The sequence below is a fragment of the Triturus cristatus genome, chromosome 12, assembly GCF_964204655.1.
Source record: "Triturus cristatus chromosome 12, aTriCri1.1, whole genome shotgun sequence".
NCBI classification, from domain to species: domain Eukaryota; kingdom Metazoa; phylum Chordata; class Amphibia; order Caudata; family Salamandridae; genus Triturus; species Triturus cristatus.
Genome location: NC_140595.1, coordinates 471,662,126 through 471,676,150, shown reverse-complemented (window position 1 = coordinate 471,676,150; position 14,025 = coordinate 471,662,126). Strand labels below are relative to the sequence as shown.

The window sequence follows — 14,025 nt, the reverse complement described above, 5'->3', positions numbered from 1 at the left end:
GAATCCATATGGATTCCTGTCAATAAAGTGTTTATCTTCCAACGAAGAGAGCTCAATTGTATTCCTGTCCAGCTGTAACAACCTAGTGTTCAAACACAACTGGACTCCACATGAGAACTCCTGCAAGTTTGATAATGTGTTTTGAGTACCTTAGTTGAAACAAAAGTTTAGCCGGGTGTTGTTAGCAATTGCAACAGGTGAACACCAAATAGCATGGAAATCATACAGGCACTATTCATATTATTACCACTTCACTATGTCTTGATTTCAGAATAGAATAATCTTCTGTGGTGAACACACAGAGAGAAATAAAAGGGTCAGTCATTCATATCCTGATTGCTCTGAGCTCAACCATGGCCAGAATATGATCTGTTTTGATATTGTTACAGGAAGAGGCCAGCTGCAGGGGGATCAACAATATTTCACTTCACTGTGATTGTGGATAAGTGTCTGGCGTCCCTATTCAGAGCCTATTCATAAAAGGGATATTACCACGGAAGTCTTTGTCATCACAACTCATTTGTATGGTTACTTCCCCATTTAAGTGTGGTTTTACAATCAGGAAATTCACTTATTCATATTTTCCAGGTCAGTTTCTGTAGGAAACTGGACTGTTGTGTACCCCACACGTTTTGCCTGTTTTTTGATGCAACTTTGACTGAAGTGTACTGAGTCCCTCATAACCAGGTTCCCAATACCAGTATTCTTTACCATAAACTTTGCCTTTGTTACACAATTGGTACCCCTTTAGGATTCCTGTAAGTCCCTAGTGATTGGTACCACTAGAACTAAAGAGGGTCCCTAAGGGCTGCAGCACAAATTGTGCCCCCCTAAGGGGCCCCTCACCAAGCTCATGCAAACTTCCTTTGCAGCCTGCGTGTCTTGGTGCAGAGAAAAACAAAGAGTCAACATGGCACACATCCCTATGTGCCTTGCCTATCAAGCACTGCATGTAGTAGTATAGGTAAGTCACCCCACCGGCAAGCCTTACAGCCTTAATCGGGATGCGCTATACCCTTGTGTGGGCATATCTGTGGGAGTGGATATGTCCCTGTGGTATCTAAGCTCACCCTTAAATATTACAAGTGCACAGGGAAGACATGACTAGTACATGGGTTGGACACTCATGATTACGAGTTCCCCAGCTACATGATGGCTTCACTGGTGTTTGGTACCAAACACCTCCTCCTGATAAACCCTCACTGATGCCGGTCCTGGATTCATTAATAAATGCCCATGAAAACCTACTGACTACTAGTGGGTTGACTGACCGTTCTCGACCAACCAGCCACCATAGATGGGTTTCTGACCTCCTGAGGTGAGAGAGCCTTCATTCTCGGAATGCCAGGAGCAAAGCCTGTTCTGGGCAGAGGTATTCACATCGCAGGGTGTGCACTCCAGGGTGGGAAGCTTCAAAGGCCTGTCACCTTTGTTATGCGACCCAGGCCTCTTCAGATAGTGGAGATGCCCACCCCCTCTGTCTTGACCCCACTCTCTGGCAGGAAGGCAGGTGGGAAAATTAAGAAGATTAGGAGGCGTGTCGAGATTCAGCCAGCACCACCCCTAGGGCAGGCGAGCTTATGTGGACCCAACTTTTCAAATTCCTCCATCTTGTTTTGGACACAATTAGCATTCTAATACAGCTCCCCACATGATGGCTCAAGACTCGGCGAAGCAGGAGACATAACACAGCACCTTTAGAAAAGGGTTTTATTTTACAAAATGCATGGACTCTCTCTTTTAGAATAAGGCTTGAGGATTTATTTTACGCAATGCTCTCTAACAGAAAAGCTTTTCCCAGATGCCAAATGCAGAACATTCAAATATATATATATATATATATATATATATATATATATATATATGTAGATATATATATATATATATTTATATGCAAGCAATAATATAACAGCTAAATGCATGAATAATACTGATGAATAAAGAAGCAGCAAATAATATGAGATAAGACTCAAGCAAATATATTGGGACGTCCTGCAAGAGATCAGAAAGATATATATACATCAAATGATTACTTTGGATGTGCACCTCAACTCACTCACACCCCACAAGGAAAGCACCTCAAATGATCAGAGCCACTGGCCAAACATCACAATGGCACTAGTCAAAACTCAATATTTCACCTGGTGCAAACACAGCATCTCAGCCCACTCCTGACTGGGGAAGTTAAACAGCCGTGGTTAAGAGCCTCAGCAACCAGGGTTCCACGCTCCGAAGAAGACGTGTCCGTCCCCGTTCGGATTCGAAACACCCGGTTTCTAAGTCAACAACCCTCAGGTTTATAATCTCAAAGCACACTAGAAGTTTCAGGAGAGACTTCCCCCCGTGCCAGAGGAATCTTACCAGAACTGGCCAGGTTCCAAGCAATCACTCCCATGGCAGGAAGGAGTTCCCACATCTCCTTCTCCAAATCTTGCATGTTCCAGCCTTTATCTTGATGAAGCTCACAAAGCCTTTCAGAGTACATTAAACAATCTCTCACAAAAACAATCGTTGAACGTAAATAACCCAAACAACTTGCAAGCGCTGCTGTGCACACAGAAAAAGCTGAAGCAAGGCAAGGTCAGAATTCAGGATTACATGAGGCCATGTCAAAGCCAATAGTAAGAACTTCATAATTCTCATCAATGTACAACACAATGCACAATTGTGCACAACTGCTTATAGATTTACATACTTCAGCTCTCAATGTCACATAGCCTCACCTACTTCATCTCTCAATGTACAACACCGAGCACATGTGTGCATCACTGCCCACAACACTGCACTTCAAGACCAAAAAGTACATTCTACACCTCTCTCTCCATCTCAAGCTTTCAAATGCACATCCCACACTCTCTGTTCTTGGCAAGGCTGTCCTACTCCATGACAGCTCCCACTGAAAGACTACAAGATTACAAGAAAAAAACTTTTAAGAGAAGCGAGGCATGTGCAGGACATCGTACATTCAGACTAGGATAAAATAACACACAAAAGTCAATTAAAATAATGGTATTAAAAGGTCATCACAGGGTGTCAGACCACAAGAGTGCCTCTAGCACTACATAGGGTCAGGGTTATGCCCACTTCCCACATGAAGTGGTCATATAGAGGGAGTAGACACCCTAAAGGTAGGTAGCCCATTTGCGACTACCTGCCACCTCCTTTAGCGCCCCCAAATTGAGTATTTCGGAGGCACCCCTGAGCACCAGAACTCAGATTTGGTAGTTCAAGAGAAGAAGGACGAAGAAGAGTTACTGTCTGGCGAGAACTGCAGCACACCTGTGGACTTTGGCGCAAAACCCTGCCTGTCCTGTGGCCTCTTTCGACAATCGCGACAAAGTGACTTTTCCTGCAAGCTGGAAAACTACCAAAGCCTTGGTAGCCAGCCAGCACTTCTTTGAAAATCACCTGCAGTCTCCCTTAGAGTAGAGGAGCTAGTCCCCTGCAGTTCGCAGGCAGCGACAAGCAGAGTCTGGTCCATCATATATGTCTCCCCACCGAGTCTGAAGACACCAGGACCAACCTCAGCCGTGCAGCACCAACCCCTGGGGTGCCAGACGCCCAGCACCAAACACCAATAGTGAGAGTCCAGTGCCGGATTCTCACTGCACTAGGACGAAGTAGCCATCGAGGGACGTCAGTATCATTGAGATCCACTTCGTGAGTGGCCCCGCTGGCTTGATTTTGCTCCTGCCAACTCTTTGTCCCTGACCGCGAGGAGCATCTTTGCGCACCTAGCCCACCCGATCTAAGCACTGCACCTGAGTCGCCTGGCCTGGGTCCCAAAAAACTGGCTGTCCCCCCTTGCTCCAAGACCCCTTACGACCCAAGTGCCTGTTTGGGAGCTCTCTGACTTGACCCCAAGTCCCAAAACAAAAAGAGGGGTAGTTCCTCTGAATGGACAAAGTAGACCCTATTTGAAGTGGATTCAAACATGCCCTACCACATAGATCAAGGAGATCTGTGTGGTCAGATCATAATGCTTTCACACAGCTGGTTGGGTGTCATGCTTCATCATAGGGCGCTCCTCGTCAAGATGGCACTGCAAAGTCTGATGGGTATGTGAGCTCTTTAGCCGAGATCTTTTGATCCATGAACGCTGCAAGATGAATGCATGTGAGGGGTCAGATATAGGGTGGTGACAGGGGTGATATAAAAGAATCTAAGGGAACCCATGGATTTTTTAATCAGGTGCGGTTCCCTTGACACAATAAAACAATGGTGCTATCTTGAAGTAGTAATGTACCCTAATAGCTATCATGTGAAAGAAATAGTGGGGTCGACATCTTTTATGCCTTAGTTGCCTGGAGGGTCAAATAGCATTTCTTCAGGACCGGAATATTACCTACCCTAAAGCGTAAAGTTACGGTGGCCAGCGTTAAGTATGGGGTGCCCACTAAAATTATAAATACAGCACCTGTTTTGATGCAGTAGGGGTGATTCCACGCAGGGTTCTGGGAAGATATACCCCTTAGATGAGGTAGGGGTCCGCGACTCAGCTGTGGAAAGAGTGATCCTCGCAGGAGCTTTGCCCTAGACCTATCCTCCACTACCAGCCTGTAGGTGACCCCACGTCCCACTGTGCTGCCTGTTTTTGGGTGGCCCCCTTTACCAAAGGACAACAGCTACCAACCTCACCAGCACCCTGCTCCTGGTAGAACCCAGGCAGTTCCTGAAAAACTACTGGTAGTAATCTGGACCTTGGTCCACTACATCTCCGAACCCCAAAGGTGAATCCCCCCCCCCCCCGGTACCGACTGTACCTGCCTTTATGCAGCTTTGACTTTTCCTCCCTTAGGATTGCATTGTGCGTAAAAGCGCAGAGGTTCGAACATTTTACTTAACTGTGAATATGTCTAACGAATAGAGTACTTAACTTTGAACAAAGTTCTTGGTTTTGAAAATAAAAAGGAACTTTTTTTTTCTAATTTGGACTCAGATTTATTCTTTGAGCGTGTTTCTCATTTATTGCCTCTGAGTAAAGCAAATGTTTAGTACTGCCCTCTGATAAGCCTTACTGCTGGCCACACTACCACAAAAGAGGGCGTTAGTATTATCTGCTTTAGCCTCTGAAGCCAATTGAGGATCCACTGGACTTTCTCCAGGGTACTTCTTTTTAGTACACTATATAGAGAGCCAGATTCCTACAGTTTCCAGCTGCTGAAATTTCTCGCTTAGCAACACTGGAAAGGTAATATTACCGCATAGCTCTTATAATTCCTCTATTCGGCTGGTAACTCCTGTTACTGGTTGAATCTGGAATTATAGGGCAACTCGAACTAATGGCCTTAGGATTTTCCTTTTAGATGATGATGTGCTAACTCATTTTGTTTTTTATTTAATCACTTCTAGTTTACTGATTTTCCAGTGTGTATATACCATATAGCATGTATCTTTGTAATTTATGGCTGAGTTCTACGATGCCCTATGCCTTTGAGGCGAGACTTGCACTCTATGAAATTGAAAGTGCAATAAATAATAAAGCGCCATTCTGCATCATTTGAATAGATGGACTGATTTCCCCCAGGCATTCAATTCCAGGTTTTGAAGTCTATGTCACTTTTTTTTTTTTAAGTTCAAAAAGTTAGTTTATTGAAGCAAAATATTAACACAGAAAGTATAATTACAATAAAAAAGGAAAGATTTCATACAATAAAACAAGTCAATTATTGATGAACACAAAGGATATCAATGTAAGTCATCTAACTATGACATATGAAAAAAATTAACAACGTCTTGTAAAGAATCGGTGAACAAATGAGAACTGCATTTTATGTTAAGATGTGCACTACAAAGTAAAACACAAATAAATCATATAATATTAATATGAGAGAATTCATGAAGGTTTATTCACTTCTTGTTGAGAGGGGGTGAAGAACAGAGTGCGTCGAGCACTTACATCAATAAATATTTTAACAGGTGACCATAGGTGCGAACGTTTGGATGCCATATGTAATGGGTAAACAAAAGTAGTGTCCAATCTATGATTGTAACAAACAGCATACCACCATGCTTGATATGACAATTTAGTAAAGTCTTTCCAATTCTTAGTTATTTGCTGAAAGGCAACTGCTAACAGTAAATCTATTTTTTTTACATTGAAGCTGCAATCTGCCCAAATAGAAGATAAACTACCTAAAAAGATATGTGTGACAGAAAGGGGGTGAGATGAACCAAAAATCAAATTAATTTGAGCCCATACCCTTTCCCAGAAACTGTGAACAAGTGAACATGTGAAAAGTAAATGATATAAATCAGCATGTGGGGAGGAACAAGTCCAGCACACATCCAAGAGTTCGGAATGTCTTGCATTAAGAATGAGTGGGGAAACTGGGAGCCTATTGTATATGAAAAAAAGTGTCTGTGTAGTGTTCGCAGCTCTAGAGGATTTCCTGAGTTTAAGCCAAATTCTATCCCAAAACGTCACAGACCAAGAGACTTCTAATTCCTTTTCCCAAGACAGTTCTACTTTAGATTTTTCTCTCAGAGAATTTATATTTGGTCGAAGCCTTCGAGTTTTTAATTAAAAGTGTTCATAGTTTCCCTGCAGGGTATGACTCACAAGGAGCAGAACGAGGAGAAATTGTGTAATGTAGGGACGCATCCTGAACAGCTTGTGTTAAAAGGGAGTATTTAGAATGGAAAGATGCAGGCATTTGAAAAGAGCCCCTGGCGTGTTAAAAGGACATAATCTCATCCTGTACATATAATTGTGGTACCCAAATCAAGCCACATTGCCTCCAAGACTTCCAAAATATGGGTTCATTGTTTATTAAAATATAAACATTGTGCCAAATGGTCGAGTTGAGAAATGTGGTCCAATCATTAGAATTCGAGGACGAAACAGATGACAGAATCTTAGAGGTGTGTTTAATTACAGGAGTGGCTAAAGATTGTGATTTACGTGTAAAAGACAAATGTTCTTGAAATGAGAATGGGGCAATGAAGGACTGTTCAAGCTTGGCTCAAAGAGGACAATTAATAAGAGATTCAGAGAGCCATCTTGAAGCCTAATGCAACAGAAAGGATTTATGATAAGTAGGAAAATCAGGGAAATTTACCCCACCCTCCGATTTTGGGCTAATTAATTTTGAGATAGACATACGTGATTTCTTCTTATTCCATAAAAAGGAGGATTAAATGGAATTGAATTTCTTAAAGTATTTTAAGGGGATAGACAGGAGAACATTAGAAATTTCATATAAAATTATAGGAGACAACATCATTTTTATAGTATCTAGGCGGCCCCACCAAGATAAGTACAAATGGTGCCATTTCGATGTTAATGATGACAATCTAAGTGTGCAATTTTCCATGCAACGTGATATTGTTCCTGAGATTGAGGGAGTAAAATGTAGACCTAAATATTTAATGAACTGGGGACTCCAAGCGAAACCTGAAGCAGTAAAGTCAGCTTTAAAAGTATATTTTGTTAAAGGTAGAATTTCACATTTATCTCTATTTAATTTATATCCAGAGACTGATGCAAAGGAATCAACCTCTTCTAAAAAGGCAGGGAGGGAAATTTGGGGTTGTGAGAGAAATAAAAGAACATCGTCAGCATAAGCTGCCATTTTAATGTTAGTCTCTTTGAAAGTGAAACCATGGATATTATCGTTTTGGCGGATTCTTAACGAAAAAGGCTCAAGGGCAAGATTAAAAAGAAACTGAGAAAGTGGACAGCCTTGTCTAACACCTCTACCAAGCGGAAAATAGGAAAACATACCACCATTTGCACAAACAGCCGCTCTCGGATTAGAATACAAGATATGCATCAGAGCAATAATTTTTTGGCCAAAGCCAAACCATTTAAGTGCACGAAAAAGATAGGGCCATTCAACTCTGTCAAATGCTTTCTCTGCATCTAAAGCTATTGCTGCTAATGAATGTGAGATGTGTGAAGCCTTGGAAAGGACATCAAAAAATAAACTAGTATTATCTGTAATGAGTTGTCCCTTGACAAAACCAGATTGTTCTGTTCCTAAAAGATCAGGTAGTTGAGGTTCCAAACGCGAGGCTAGGGCTTTTGAAAAAATGTTATAATCGATATTAACCAAAGAAATAGGTCGATAATTTTTACAGTGCTGTGGATACTTACCATCTTTAGGTATAAGGCAAATAAGAGCGTCTGAGAAAAAGCCAGAAGATTCACCTGATTGTAAAAAAGCATTTATGAGGGCATGTAATTTGGGAATCAGTAAATGTGCAAAGTGAGTGAAAAACTCGACAGTAAAACCGTCTGGACCAGGTGCTTTGTCCTTTTTAAGTGTTTGCAAAGCAGTAAGAAGTTCCTTTTGTGTAAGGTCTAATTCTAAAAGTGAAAGATCTGGGCGTATACAGAAGTGTGGTGAATATTAGAAAAGAGTTGAGAAATAGAATGGTCAGAAGGAGTTTCGGAAGTATACAGTGGTTTGTAAAATTGGAGAAATTCTTTTAGGATATCCTCATCTTTGAACTTCAATGTATGACTTTTATCAAAAATAGATTCTATATTAAGTTTGTTATGTTTAACCTTCAAATAATTAGCTAAGAGTTTTCCAGCTTTATGCTGGTCACCGTAAAATTTTGCACTGGACTTCAACAAAAAGTTAGAAGCATTGTTAGTTGTATCTTTGTTAAATTGAAATTTAGCATTTATAAGCTCAGACAAAGTTTCGATTTGGAGGAGTAGTAAGAGTGCTCCAATCTCTTTATTCTGGCCAAAAGGGTGTTAGTGATTTCTTGTGCCTTTCTCTGCTTTTTAGAGACATATCTAATAATAAAATCTCTAGCGGAAGCTTTGAAAGCGTCCCAAATCACATGAAAAGGCAAAGTATCCGATTGATTGAAGAGGAAATCTTCATTAAAAAAGGAAACAAAGGAGGATGTGAATGTCGGATTATTAAAACGCCATTTCCGAGAGAGATTGGGTTTCTGCAAAACATCCAGCTGAATACTAACAGGAGCATGATCAGATATTAGAATGGATCCAATATCTGCTGCCACGAGTGATTGAGATATGTTGTGGGATATAAAAAAAAGTCTAGTCGTGATTGGGTGTGATGAGTCGGAGAGTAATAAGAGTATTCTCTCAACGTAGGATTGTAAAGCCTCCAAGCATCTATAAGCTTGTGTTGCTTAATGGTTTGTGTGAAAAGTTTATGAGATTTGTGAGGAACGTAGGGGGTTAATGAATTTCGATCCAGAAAAGGGTCAAGGACTTCATTACAATCTCCTGCAAGAATAAAATTATCATCGAAACATTGTGTGATCTGTTGGGCCAGGGAAGTCCAGAAGGAGGTATCTCCAGCCGTGGGTGCATAAATGTTCAACAAAGAGACCGGAGCACTACCCACCATCAACTTAACAAATAGCCAGCTACCATCCTTGTCTGCACATTGCGATAATATTTTGATAGGAAGGGATTTGCAACATAGGGTAAGAACTCCATTGCACCCAACCCCTCTTTAATTTAACAGATTCTTCAGCCATCAAGTGAGATTCTTGTAAACATGCTATATCTTCTCCCAATTTGGCCAAATGAGTCAAAACTCTCTGTCTTTTAATAGGTGAATGTAAACCTCTAACATTCCATGAAATAAGTTTTAATGACTGTTAATAAGTGATAAACAACAATTGCAGCAAATCTCTGAACAAGTCAAACTGTACCAAATATCAAACCGATTACATAGAAATTGAGTCAAATGAGAGGAAGAATAGAAGAGAGAAGAAGAGAAATTGAAATGAGTAGACATCATTTGAAATGTAAAAGAGGAGCGGGAGAAGGAGAGCATTATTAAGGTGGAAGGACATTAAAATAGAGCTCTCAGAGCAAAGGAAAGGTAGAAGAGAAAAAATGCAATACAAAAAAACATAAGAACTTAATACAACTAAAGACTTACATATAACCCAAGACATACGAAAGGTGGGAGGGTGGGAGGCCACACGGAACAATGACGTGTCCATAACCCAAGCGAGAAGGCGGGAGGGAGAACAGAACTGACGTACGATGGAACATGAGTATAAGTGTGACGCGGAGACATAACCTGTAAGGAGAAAAAGGAGATTAGTTGTATAAATGAAACGATATTAATGGAAACTTGCATTATTACTAAATGTCAACGTGTTGGCAAACCAGTAGGAAAACTAAAGCACGTAATAAAAACAAAGGCATTTCAGAATACAAAATGTCTATTTAGTACGTGGTGAGGAAGTGTCCATAGAGTCAGCATGGTAAGAGTAGAGGAAGCTCTTCAATTTTACTGGATCGTCCTAGGAAGTGGTTTTGTTGTTGATGGTCACTTTAAATAGGCAGGGATGAAAGAGGCCATATCGTGCACCTATTGAACGGAGCTGTGGTCTCAGCATAAGGAATTCCTTGCGTCGATCTGCAGTTGATTTAGCATAATCTTGAGAGAAGAATAAGAAGTTCCCTGACCAGATAATGCGGTCCACTGCCCTAGCTGCAGATACAATTTTGAGCAGGTCTGTGTACTCCAGAAAATATAAGATCACTCCCCTCTGTTTCTTTACTGTAGAAGAAGACGATAAAGGTGACAACGGACCCAACCGGTGAGCTCTTTGAATATTGAGAGAAGTATCACCCGGTAATGAGAATCTTTGGGATGAAGGATTTAAAGAAGACAACTGGTCTGACCCCTCCGTTCCTTCAGGCAAACCGTAAATGCGAAGATTATTTCACCTATTCTCCAAATTTTCAATTTGCTTATGTAGCGCTGAGACTGGGGAGCACAAGGAGTCCACTTTGGAAGTAGAAGAATTTAAAGAGTCAACATTGTGTTCTAATGCAGTAACACGTTTGTCTACATTTGACCATCTATCAGTGAGGATCTGCAGCTTGGAATTGGTTTCTTCAACAAACGGACGCAAGGCCCGAATTTCTTCTAGCAACAAGTCCATTGTGACTAAAGCAGGTTGTTTGGGGGGGGTGGGGGGAGGAGGATCCTTCTTCAACCGCTTGCTCGGTGCTTTGGTGGCTCCAGAGGACAGCGTTGTAGTAGATGTCGACGCGCCTTTAGGCGAAGTGCTCGTTGAATCCTCCATGGAGAGACAACTGTAACGAGAACTGGTGCGAATTAGAAATCTGCGTGTTGAAGACTTGGGTTGAGAAAAGTCTTTAGTTAATCTTCCCATAAGTTGAAATAAAGTTATAGGTGGAACACCAGTGAAAATAAATTGTCAACTTGCAATACCTCAGTATTTGACTCCTCAGTAAAACGTAACTAGATATGTATGCAGAGAAATGCAGAAAATAAAGTGTAACCAGATTTAATGGTCACAACTATATAAACATGCCTTATTCGATGTCATAAGGACAGTAAAAAGGAACCATAAGATATAGGCTACATTGGAGTATCCAGAAAAGGCTAGCACGACTTGTGTGAGGCCAACTACATTTCATGAAGAGACGCAGGCAAAGATGTAACAGTAGTGTAGCCTTCATTTCCTGCAGGACGCCAAATACATGAGGGAAATATTCACAGTGGAAAGTAACAAGTATGGCACAGACATTGTAAAATAGTAAAGACTCCAGTGATGCAAGGCAGCCTTGTAATGTAAAAGAAACGAGGCGTGAGTTACACTGTATCTATCTCACTGAGGTAAACTCGCTGGCAAAGCTTCACAAAATGGTGCCTATTTAAGCAGAAAGTTGCACCACAATGCATAAACAAATGAAAAGATGAAACTACAGGTCATACTACATGCTGATGATCCAAACTTGCAGCGTTTCATAGTTTGCAACAGTCACAGGCGATAGACATTACAGCCGGCAAACCGGGAATGCTCCGTCAGCGAGAGCACGCAAAATGGCGGCCGCTAACGCAACGAAGCCGCGCCACAGCCCGTAAGAGAAAAGAGAAGTGAAGTGCCTACGAGTCTCCAGTCAGTGCATAAAGGGATTCCCTCGGCATCTCATACCCTCCGACAGCTGGTCCTCCGTTTCCGCGTCAGAAAGTGCAGGAATTAGCACATTCGGACCGCCTCCGTTCCCGCCTACACGGGAGAACTACGGACCAGCCGCCATCTTCTTCGGGCACTAGCCACGCCCCTCCAAGTCTATGTCACTTTTAAATAAGACCAGGAGGGAGCCAAGATGGCGGTGTGAGCAGTCGTCCTGCTCCGGAGCTCCCGCCAGGGTCAGAATTAGCACCGGCCTATTGGCCGTCAAATAGCCCTACCAGTGCCTGGTTGGCACTCCCTGACGTCCGGAGACCATCGGGGGCTGGACAGGAGCGACTCGCCGAGACCGGGGGCTGCCTGGCTCGCGATACGGAGGAGGCAGCGCGCGCCGCTACCGGAGCTGCGCCAGAGGAGGCAGGACCGACGAGAGGCTTGGAGACTAGTGGGGAGGGTGGCACCGGCCCGGACTTTTGGTCGGGCGGCGACGACAGCAGGACCCCAGATGTAGTGACGAAGCAGAACAGAGCCCCCGAGAAGCTGTGGAACGACGTGGTGCTCGGGCGGAGTCGGGCCGGCTTGTGGGGAGAATCGGAGCTAGGCTGGAGCGGTGGCGAGGCTGCGCGATGCCGGCTGCGGAGGATGCGGCCTAGGCTGAACACTGTGGCCCTGACGGGAGGTACCGAGGTCAGGCGACGCTTGGCCTACCTGTGACGGACTGCGACGGTGCCCAGGGGAGGCACGGAGGACCCAGCAGCGGTGCAGCCGAGGACAGCCCGTAAGTCGGGGGGCGCCATAGAATCTTTGCTGGTGAGCGGGGGACTCACTGCGCACTGCCCCCCGCCCGGCGGTGGGGCTTGGTCCGAAGGCGGACGGCGTTCGGCGCGCGGCCCTAGAGGCTGGGGGCCTACAATCGGCGCGCAAGCCCCTTCCCAGTGACATTCTGACACCCGCAGGGGCGGGTGGCCTCGGAGGGGACGTCGCCACTCGGCGGCGCTGGCCTGGGTTGCTGTGAAAGAGCGCTGAGGCCGGATGAGTGCCTGATCCCATCCCCCAGGCTACTATGAGCACTTCGTGGGATTGAGTGTGGCAGCTGTGGGATGCCCGGAGCTCGTACCCCTGTGGAGGCACAGTACAGGGGCCTTCGTCTCATGAAGCAGAGACTGGGCTGGCGAAGAAGCGCATGAGCGGTTGAGGCCTTTCCTCACGGCTGCATATCGGAAGGTGCGGCCTGTGGATGAGGACACGTGGTTGTCTGCCGTCCTGGTGCTGTGGACGCGACTTGTGATCAAGGGCATACCGACCACGGTAGGAGGGCCCTTTGGCGGCACGGCACCCCGGCGGGGGCCGGAGGTGGTAGCGGCGCCAGCAGCGGGAAGCGGAGGGCTGCCCTTGTGCTGTGCAGAGACGGTGAGCCGAGCGGGGATCGGGCCTTGTACCAGCGGGGGAAGACCAGAGGACAGGGGGCGGAACCCTTGGGAGTTCCACACGGGGCGCGAGGCGCACTATGTCCACTGCCAGGAAGAGGCAGGATAAAACGCTTAAGGAACTCTTCTCCAAGTCGCCGACAGGTCAGATGGCGGCGACTGCCGAAACTGGAGGGCCGCGAAAAGGGAAGTCGGACGACGGGGGCTCTGAACCCATCACCAAGGCCTTTCTGGAGTCAATGTTTGCAGCACTCCGGGGGGATATTCAAACCCTCAAGCAAGAGTTTGCGTCTGAGCTCAAGGAGGTCCGCAGCGACGTGGATGGCATTGGTGAAAAGGTGGTGGAGCTGGAGGGCAAGAGCGATGGCAGGGATGAGGAAATAACGAACTTACAGCAGGAGATCAACAGGCTGCACGACCAGCAGGTGGATTTGCAGGTACACCTTGACGATCTTGAAAATCCCTCCCGTCGCCATAACATTAGAATACGGGGGTGACGGCGGATGCAGACTCAAAGGACCTCTTCACCTACGTGAGGGAACTGTTCAACCATATTCTGGAGCGACCGGTGAATGCTGACCTGGAGATTGACCGAGCACACAGAGTGGGTCCCCCCAGAGCGCCGTCGGCCCCTCCATCGGACATTCTGGTGTGCGTGAAGGACTACCGCACCAAGGAGTTGATAATGCAAAAGGCGCGC

At 44.7% G+C, this 14,025-nt stretch overlaps 2 protein-coding genes across 2 annotated transcripts in view; one reads left to right on the top strand and one right to left on the bottom strand.

Moving 5' to 3' along the window:
• Positions 1-14,025, top strand: part of SLC7A9 (solute carrier family 7 member 9) — a 715,482-nt gene that overhangs the window by 378,227 nt on the left and 323,230 nt on the right. The window lies entirely within an intron of this gene.
• Positions 9,927-14,025, bottom strand: part of TDRD12 (tudor domain containing 12) — a 3,486,095-nt gene continuing 3,481,996 nt past the window's right edge. The window contains exon 34 of the mRNA XM_085639447.1: positions 9,927-10,025. The gene's annotated coding sequence lies outside the window, so the exon portion shown is untranslated. The remainder of the gene's footprint in view (positions 10,026-14,025) is intronic.